Below are 10,175 nucleotides of genomic sequence, written 5' to 3'. Positions count from 1 at the left end.
CACCACAAGATATATATATATATATATAGTAGCTAGAATGAGTCCTGTGCAGCACGTTGAGCACACATAAGATGTATTTTTACTAGAAGCAGTCATTCAGAACAAGATGAGACGCCATAAACAGCTGGGTTAAAAGGTATTTTAAAAGTTTACAGTTAATTTTATAAAGTATGTGCAACTATTAACAGTCGTCTCTAAACACTTTTAGCAGGAAATGGTGTGATTGCGACACTGAATATTAATACTTCCAAAGATACCTCAGATCTGTCTTTTCTTTATGTTGTCGGAGATTAATGTGCATGAACAGCTCTCTGAAAACTCCTCTGTATTTTGTATGTATGCTCTCTTGATTTTATTATCATTTATTTGTCACTTTTCCAGTGTGAACACAAAGAAAGACCTGCTTTGAATTAGCTTGTGCTATAGATGCATGGTTGGTAGAGTTGACTGGCAGTAAATCTGACAAATACATATATAAATCAAACTGTTTGTCTTATAGTTCATAAAGAGAGATTTCCCCAAAGAGGAAAACGAAGGATTAAACGGAAACACACATGCGTAAACAAACCCACACACTTGCCGTTCCTGTACTTCCCCAGTCTGAATCCAAACATCAGTCCCCACCTCAGTCTTCAAACCGTCCAACCGACATTGTTTTTGTTGCAAAAGCCACTTTACGTGAATTCTTTCGCGATGACGAGAGCAGACGTGAGGTCACACCAAAGCACACGACGCTCTCAGCGGGACCACCCGCAACACGTCTGCGTTTGGGAACGCGGGCCATCTGAAGAGACTGAGCTAAGATCACCCAGAAGAGACTCTGTTTATCGCCTCAACCCACTGGCAAACGTTTGTTTTGGATGTCGGGACAGGATTTACTTTTTTGTCTGGTGGAGCACAACAGGCTGCAAAAAAGAAAAAAAAGAAGTAAAGCAAATAAGAGATTAAGCCAACATGGTGAAGTGTAATAATACACAGAATTATGGCATTCGCTTCTGTTAATGCAAATGTTTTAACGCCACCATAAAGATCAAGAAGAGCTTTACTGTCAGTGACCCGAGGGACGGAAACCGTATAACTAACTAGATAGCACAGACATGAAGTAAAGGATCAATAGATTGTTAACGGATGATGTTAGGAGGTTTCAGAGACATGCACGTGGAGCTTTTGTTTTTGCATGCTAGCTGCTCTGTGCTGCTGTGCTCTAGTGCTTTAATTTAGCTGCTGATGTCAGTATGTGAGCAATGAATGAGCAGTGGGTTACTGAAGGTGACACTGTGGGACAGTCACACAGGTACAGTCAAAATCAAGGCATCACCAAAATAGTTCATCTATCTGTTCAGAGCGATGTGCCATGTCATCGCTGAATGCATATCATGCAGGCAGATGCGTATGGTAACGTGACACTAAGCTAGTTCTTGATAAGTGCAGCTGCTCTGATAAAGCGCGCGTGCATATCGGTCTAAACTCGAACACAACTGGTTAAAGATAGCTCCGATGTGACGGTTGCAGCCATCGATCTATTTTTACTTTTATTATCAGGCGACTCTATTACAAGGGCTGTTGCTCAACACAAGCTTGAGCACACGCGCGCAGACGAGTCAATTTCACTGAGTCAAATCAGAGGAAACCGGTGTCGAGAAAAAGCGCTGACTTCGCGGCGTGTGCAGAGTTCAGCGTGTGAACGTCTGCCAGGAAATGGTCACATGCTCTGCACTCGGGGCTTAAATTATGCCTGCAGTTGTTGCATGGTCAAAGTGTTCTCAGTTCTCCATCTGCTTTTGATGAAATGACGGCATAGAGGTTTAAAAGGTGAGCTAACGCAGGCCAAGGTCCCGGTGCGTGTTGTACCATGAAACTGAGAGAGCGTAAAAAGGAGTTTGATGGCCTCTTGCGCTCCGGTATTAGATCTCGGAGTAATCATTGTAATTTAAGGGCTGCAAATTGAGGGGCTGAGGGTTAAAGAACAATAGCACCCTGCAAGACAAGACTAAGGGAGACAATGGCGTCCTGGCTCATTTGGTTTAATAAGGCTCCGCACAGACAAACCCAGATGGTTAATTGAATCACTTCCACCTCCAGTTGGATTTTTCAGACAAAGACTGTGTCTCAACTGCAAGAAGGCTCCATTTTATTTCTGCAGCGAGAGTAACAACGCCGGTGCACCGAAAAGCCACCCATCCACGCTTAGTTTTATTCATAAAAAGCTAATCAAGGCGCGTAAAATACTGCAAAGGGTTTTGGAATCTAACACGCTGGTGCCGAACGCAGCGATGGCCGGTCGCCTTTTGGGAGAAAGAGCTGCGGCGCTGAAGATGGAGTAAAACAAAAAAAAAGGCCTCGAGTCTCCAGTCGAGCAAATTCCTCTTCCTCCCTTCCAAGTGGCATCGGTATCAGACGCCTTTTTAAATACAGGCGTTTATACATGCGCCTGGGAGAGGATTAGCCGCTTGATTCGTTGACAGGCTTTCTCTCTGGCTCTTGGCAGTGAGCAGGGATGTCTCTCTCTCTCTGCTCTGCACATGGCTGACGTGGTGTGCAGTGGCATCAGAAAGAAAGTCATATATGGATGCAACAACTATAATGTTCAGTCGTCTAGTCTGGCAGCTTCCTCTTTTTAGGTAAAAGACAAGTGAAATAGATCTTCGCTAGTTTCACAGCTTTCACTAGGCATATTCATTGCTCAAGCCCGATCAAGTGTGCAGAGCTGTGGCAAGTGGGTGCACCCTGAAGAGCTTTCTTACTGTCATTGAAAGATTGGGACACTGTCACTGCCGTAGTTTAAAGTTTGCCCTGCTTGTGCTGCGTTCCAGAAAACTGGGAGGTCTGAAATTTCTGTGAGGATCTGCCGCTATAATCTCTCTGCATAAAGTTATTAGATGAAGTGTAGCCTAGCGTTAAAGAAAAACAACAACGAACGAGTCTGACAAAAAGAGAGGAGGTTTATTGAGCGTCTACTGTTAGCTTTCGGCACAGAGAGAAGTATATCACCTACTGCTGGTGGAAAAACTTTGGGAGACCTCAATTTCAATCACTGTCAGTGAATTCAGACACAAAACAAATATTATCCTATCGCGGCCGGCCATGTTTGTTTGTTGTTTATGTTCAACTTTGAGGTCGCATCTAGTACACTCCAAGTGGGATAAATCCGACATCCCAGCTTTCTGGAATGCAGCCTTGGTGACAAGCTTCCTCTCCGTTTGTATCTCGGCATTCTTTGCTAAATGACTCCAAACTCTATTTTTGCTCTTTTTTTTTTTATTAAATTTAGTGTACCAACATTTGACTGTGCTTGGAAATTGTGCTTCAGTACATTTTGCTCCAAACATGTCCAAATTACATTACTTCTGCTGCAGATATGTTGCATCCCTCTGCGCCCACAGTGTCTTCGGGTGGTTCACGGGGCTTAATTATCCAGATCAGATGCACCTGAGGAGGCCTGGATAAAAGGCCGTGTCTAGGAGAGGCCTTTGGAAGACGTCTCCGGAAGCTCGCTGTGTCCCACCTGTCGCCTTCTTTTTTTTTTTTTTTTTTTATGTTTTTAACCCTTTAAACTTTTATCTTTGTTGTTTTTGTCCACTTTATGTTGTGGCCCTCGAGCTGGATTTTCTGTCATTCAGGTCATGAGATCTCCAAAAAAAACCACAGCAAAAACTAACTTGGGACTCGGTTCGTAACTTATTAGGAACAAATTCAACATATTCCTAATAGTTTTGAGTTTCAAGTGGACACCACCCTCCCATGTTCCCACCAGTCATTTAAAGCTGAGGAAGCCACTTGGATGAGTAGCGAAACCTTTTCAAAGAAGTCCAGAATCCTTTATTTTAGCTTTGTGTTTTTGGATATACCCACATCTCTGATTTTAAAGCCTTTGAGTACATGTTTGGTGTTCCTTTATAATCTAACATAAGTTGTATTTGACGCACACATTCATACACAGGACCAGCCCACAAACGTGTGGTCAATACCCGTGTGCCTCGCTTCGTGTGCATCGATTCTGGTCACTCCCCGTCAAAAGCGGTCAATAGATTCATCCACCAGATGTTTGGCCTGATGTTGTGCTCTCTCTGAAGCCCTGCGCAGAGTCCCACGTACGGCATATTCTCAGCGTTAAATCATTATCGTATGGAAGAGAACAAAGGATTGGTGATGGGACATGATTGGGCTATTGACGCCTGAAAAGCAGCCAAACACCAGCTGCTACTAGCATGTGCAGCTACACTGACTCTGCACAGCTCCAAAGATTTTATTTGTTCCTTTCACCAACACATGCCCGTTGAAATCGTTAATGTGTGAGCTTCTGAACTTTGAATAACTACAATGGGAGCGTGCACGTTTAAGACACATCAGACCGCCGGTACGTCTGTGTGAGCTGGCGTATTTGATGACTGTGGTGAACTAAGGTCTGTGGTGGCAGCGCACAAAGAGAGCAGTTAGCTGATAAGCGCTTTGTGTGTGTGTGTGTGTGTGTGTGTGTGTGTGTGTAGAAGTGAGCAAAGGCGTGCTTCTCTGCATGTTTCATGAGGTGAGGAAGTCGTATGGAGAAAGAAACGCGGGGGGAAAATCCTGGACGCTGGTGACGTTTTGACGACATCGCTTTCCTAAATCTGAAAATATGCAACCTCAGTGAGAACACACGCATCCTGTTCCCGGTTGCTCGTGGTGTCACAACAAAAGCACAGGTTTGAGTTAGAGATTGCACAAAATATGCATGATCTTGTGCAAATCCATGCGCATAGTTTGAGTAGTCTATTTGACCGGTATGCTGTTTTCTATGGCTTTAAAAGTTGTAAATGTCTCCTGCAGGGATTTTAACACAAACCAAACAACCGAAATGAAAAGACACAACTCTGCATATGATTGATAGGCACTGAAATGGCTCCGTGCCTGAGAAAATCATTGCTGGAGCTGGGGAAGCGGCCTCTCTCCTAGTTGTTCTCACTTGTTTATTGTAATTAGAGCTATAAATGAAACTCTCTGATGGCAGGGGTGATTTTGGGGGGAGGGGAGAATGCACACTGGCCCACAACGACAAAAAAAAATAAAAATGCATGTTGTGTGTGTGTGTGTGTGTGTGTGTTTTCTCTGTGTGTGTGTGTATCTTGGAGAGCAGCCAGACAGGTGGGGGTGGGAGGGCAGTCAGCGTTTTTCAGACAACGTGAATGAGGCCCCACCGGAGCGAGCTTCCTGTGCGAGGGCTATAAAAACAAAACCGGGACCAAAGAATGCAGAGTGCTCCCACATTCCTGAACACTCTGCCAGGTACGGGACACGCAGCGTGTCCTCAGCTCCTTTCTTCAATAAACAGAAAAATACAACAACTCCCATGATGCTTTGGCGCAGATTGAAAGCTTTGACAGTGCAAATATTTAAAGGTCAAACGAGACGAGCTGTTTAGTCTCTAGTCTTGTCTTTGTACTTGTCTCATTACTAGATAATAGATTTCCCTGCATGTGGTGTTCAAATGCTGTCTTGGTATTTGGATATCAAAACACTAAATTGTTTTTCTGTTCAAAGCGAGAAGTAAAAAAGAAACAAAGTTTTAAGTCAAACTGGTTTATCTTATTTATGGCATGTACATTGCTGCCAGCGTCCTGTGTTTAACGTTCTCACGTTACCCAGAAGACAAAGTGTGCAACAGGTTAATGCCCGGTGTGGATAAGGTTCATCATTGCGGGGACCATGACCACGCATTTCTAAATATCCCAACAATCTGCCATTTGACCCTTTTGTCAAGCCCCGTCCTCCTTGTGTTACCGTTGCTAGGTTTGACAAACAATAGCCATCCGTGCGGGGGTGAAACCCTGTAAACTCTAAAACCTGTAACTGTGATTCTTCACCAACATGAAAAGTGTGTAGTCAAAAAGTGTATGTACAGTGGTGTAAAGAACTGTACGGTCCAAAAAAATACTAGTAATCCTTCCGCAAACGTTAGCACAGTCGCTAAAGCTAGCACAGTTGCTAGGTTAGCTATCTGGAGTCTATTAGCCAGGATTTCTAGGGGAATGAATCTAAATGTAGACAGCAGGAACTTCAGTGCGTTGTTATTCATGGCTACATCTATGAAGTGGGGCATGTTGACGACGTGCCGGGGCATATTGGCAACCCCCCTACACGTTATCATGCCCCCCTTCCCCCGCTACATGCCAGTGCTATGCCCGTTGTATATTAACGTGTGTTTACAGTCTGATTATGCTTCTATGTCTTGCTGATGTACTCAAAGCTAATATGCGATTAGCACTACCCCTAGCTGTTGTTAGCCTAGCCTTGGAAGTCTGTCTGACTAATTGAAAACTGAAATGTTGATCTAGGTTAGGGCTAGCATGCTTTAAAACACATAAAAACGCGCTGCACTGTGGGCAGGTATACACAGTGTGCTTTTTTATATATTCAACACACATAGCCTTAGCAGCAGTATGGCGGCATTAGCCTGATGGCACATTGTTGGCATGCCACGGTACATCCCAAGTGTGGCCCGGCACATTCCCAGCGTATGCCACGGCATGTAATAAGCCACTTCTTCTCTCCAGAACTGCTTGTGTATTGCTGGGCACATAGCAAAAAATAAATATAAACTTACCAAGACACAGATTCATTGTTTAAGAGTGTATGAATCCTGTGGCGACGCTTCTCAATATTTATGTTTTATTTGGGTAAAGGAATACATCCACTCCAGGATTGCATTCTGTGTATTTTCTTATGATCTGGATATTTATTTTGTGTCCTTGGCCTGATTCAGGAAAGGAAAAACAGATGCACCAAGGCATCAATATGTGACAGAAATCTTTGCCTGTCTATCTTTGTCCTCTACTGAAAGAAAATATTACTTGAATAGAGGAAAGCTGATTGTAGGTACAGCTGCCTGATGCAGCATGTTGATTTAATTTTATTAGTAGCATGTGAACCCAAATATCTTTTTTATTTTTGCATGTTTCTTCTGCTATTTCAAACCAGAGACACCTACTCAAACTGTCTTACAGCGCATTAGTTCTAAATTAGATTAAACCCAGCGCAAAGTTTGAGGCACAGACAAAGTGATTTTAGCCTAAAATAATGTTTTATAAGCAGGGTGTAGCATGTCTGAGCCTTTTCCAGCCCCACTGGCCTCGCCCCCGGGAGTGGGCAGGGTGCCGCTGAGCTGAGGTCAGTGCATGATCTCATGGGAGCTGCTGACCAGGCCCACATGTTTGTCTAATCACGCTTCCTGCCCCTGCATTAGAGCAAAAAAACAACATTTGAACACAAAGCACATATTGACACACTCAGGTCTGCCTGTAGATTTACAGGAGGAGGAACACGTTTCTGCATTTAAATGGAATAAATAGTAATGTAAATAATCATTTTGATTCAGTTAAAAGTTGTTTTTCCAGTTGTTTTTCTTTTGCTTCATGCACTAAAGTAGAAAAATTAAGCAATGATAAGATAAGTCATTAATCAACAAGACGATAATGTGCACATCTTGGGTTAATTCCAGGAAAGTTGAAGCAGAGTTAAGCAATTATCAGTGTGTTTCTGTCCGAGCAATCTGACTCTTGGGAGTGACACAGATGCTAATGACGAATGACGCACGCATCAGCACACAGTGTACTGTCAGATGGATTTCATATCAATTAGGTGTTTTCAACTTCCTCTAAAAAAAGCATGTCAGAGTGCTAATATTTCAGCGCATGTTGCGTGCCAAGGGAACGACGGGCGACAGAACACTGATGCAATCTCTGACAGGAACAAGTTTGGCCTCACACCGCAGACTGCCATCAAATCTGCAACTATCAGCAGGTGGACGCACAGATCGGAATATCCAGTTATGCAAACACAGGTCTCTTATGACAGACAAGAATGAAGTAACAACTTCACTGCTGACGCCATTGTGTAGGTCTCCCTTGTGCCTCATCAGAGAATGGACGTGGGCCTTCTGAGGGTGTCCTGTGGTGTCTGGCAACAGGATGTTGTTAGTGGGGGGGGGGCCTTTGAGGGGAGGGGCCTCTCTGAATTTGGAGGCCAGGTGCTGTTTTTCGTGTTTTTTGAGTTGTTTCTAAACTGTTTTTGTGTGTGTGCCTGTGTCAGGCTGCATCCTGCTGCCATTAAGGAGTGTTATCGCTATTGGGTAGGAGTGCCCGGTCTGGTCTAGGTGGCCTTGGACCACGAGTGCCAAAATCTTCCCAGCAGAACATTGAATTGTCACAAGATGTTATTCACTTCTCCTGACAGCAGTTTTAATGTTGTGGCTGATCAGTGTATGTCACATGTTCTGTGGTATTCTTGTGTTCTTTCAGGGCCTGCTCCTGGGGTTCACCGCCACTACCAGTTCGAATCAGTGGTGTGATGTAAAAAAGATTGAGGAAGAGGGAAAACATAATGAAAAATTCACAGTCTCAGGAAGAGATCAGGAAGGACTTCACACATCCTTCTTCACACTCATTTTTCATGAAGGGATTATACTGTTGGGACTGTAACGTGAAGCCATTGTCAGAGGGAGTGGTGCTGCGTTTCTTTTCTTTTTTTTTTTCCCCTAAGGACAGAGAATCTGTTCAGCCCAGAGCTTCAGTGATTAGTATCGTCCCCTTCTGCACCTGAGTCTGTCAGCTGTGTCAGAGTCAGGTCTGGGTCTCCCCTATGCCTCGGTATCAGATCAAAGGACAGCACAAACCCTGCTGTAATTGAAAACAGATCCCAGCCAGAAGCTCCCTCCTACCAGAAGGAATATGCTGAGTGCAGGCAAACGCCTCACATTCCAAAAGCATGAACTGTGCAAAAAGAGAGAGGGGGAGAAAAAGAAAAAAACAAAAAGATAGAAGAGAAACAAGCACTTGAAAGTTAGCATCTGCCTCACCTGTGCAGACAAAGAGAAGGAAAGCGGCTGTGGAGCTGCAATGCGGGATTATATCTGTCTGAGCAAATGCAAACAATCAGCCTGCATGTTATTGTGTAGCTTCATTGTACTGTGCACTGTAAAAATGTAGAGAAATGACATTCCTGAAACGAAAGGCATGAACCAGAATGACATGCGAAATGTATTTCTTCCTTGGTGCACGCCTGAAATTAAAGATGCAAAAAAAAACCCTAATCACTCATGATTTCATTTGCTCTCTGTCTGGATTCTGTCTTCTGTCTTCTCCTGTCGTGGATTGAAAGGATTGAAATCACAGTCTAGGTATTGAATGCGGAATTTAAAATTGTGGAAAATGAACTTATTTCCTGTCTTTCTCAGACTGAACTGAGAAGACCAGTGTCACTGTCCCGAGTGTGCATTAAAACTGTCTGTAATACACATTCAGTATCGACGAGGGGTCACGTTAACAGTGCCACTGCTCTCATGGTGTGTTCAATGCCAAACAGCAAAGAAGTAAAAGGCATTTTGAAGAACTACATACTTCAGAGGGCTTCTTCTCGATTTGCATTGCAATAGGAACAATGAAGTGATGCAATAGATCACCCACAGCTCTTCTTGTGCAGGGACAGTATCGAAAGCAGAGGTTTTGGTTCATGGTAGTGACTAGCTGGCACACAGAGCGGTGGGGTGTTTATCAGCTAAAATATCTCTATCGAGAGTTGGTGGAGACCAAAAAAATTAGAGTTAAAAGTAGACAAAGGTTAAACCTTTATATAGGGCACCCACTGATATACTTTCAACCCTAGAGTGTTATTGCAGGGCATGAGAAGACTTTACTCTTATAACAGTTTTTACTTTCATGTAGAAAATCAAGGTGGATGAAGTTGCCATATATGATTCCTTGCCCTTAAGTGATAAAATTTAGACCATTAGAACCATTAGCGATTCAGGCACTTGTCATTCATTCATTTTCTGTAACTGCTTGTCCTCTGGAGGGTCGAGAGGGGGGCAGGAGCCTATCCCATCCCACTGTCATTGGGCAAGAGGCAGGTTATACCATGGACAGGTCTATCACAGGGCTAACACAGACAGCCGATTTAGAGTCACCAATGAACCTAATGAGCATGTCTTTGGATGGAGGAAGCCGGAGTACCCAGAGAGACACAGGGAGAACATGCAAACTCCACACAGAAAGGCCCAGTCGAACCCAGAACCTTCTTGCTGTGAGGCATCAGTGCTAACCACCACACCACTGTGCTCAAGCCGCTCAGGCACTCGTCAACATACACATTATCACATTAGACAACATTAGGGCACTTCTTCTTCCTGGTACCTAATAAAGCAG

Source organism: Chelon labrosus, assembly GCF_963514085.1.
Source record: "Chelon labrosus genome assembly, chromosome: 9".
NCBI classification, from domain to species: Eukaryota; Metazoa; Chordata; class Actinopteri; order Mugiliformes; family Mugilidae; genus Chelon; species Chelon labrosus.
The sequence above is the reverse complement of the archived record's forward strand: the minus strand, read 5'-3'. Positions refer to the sequence as shown.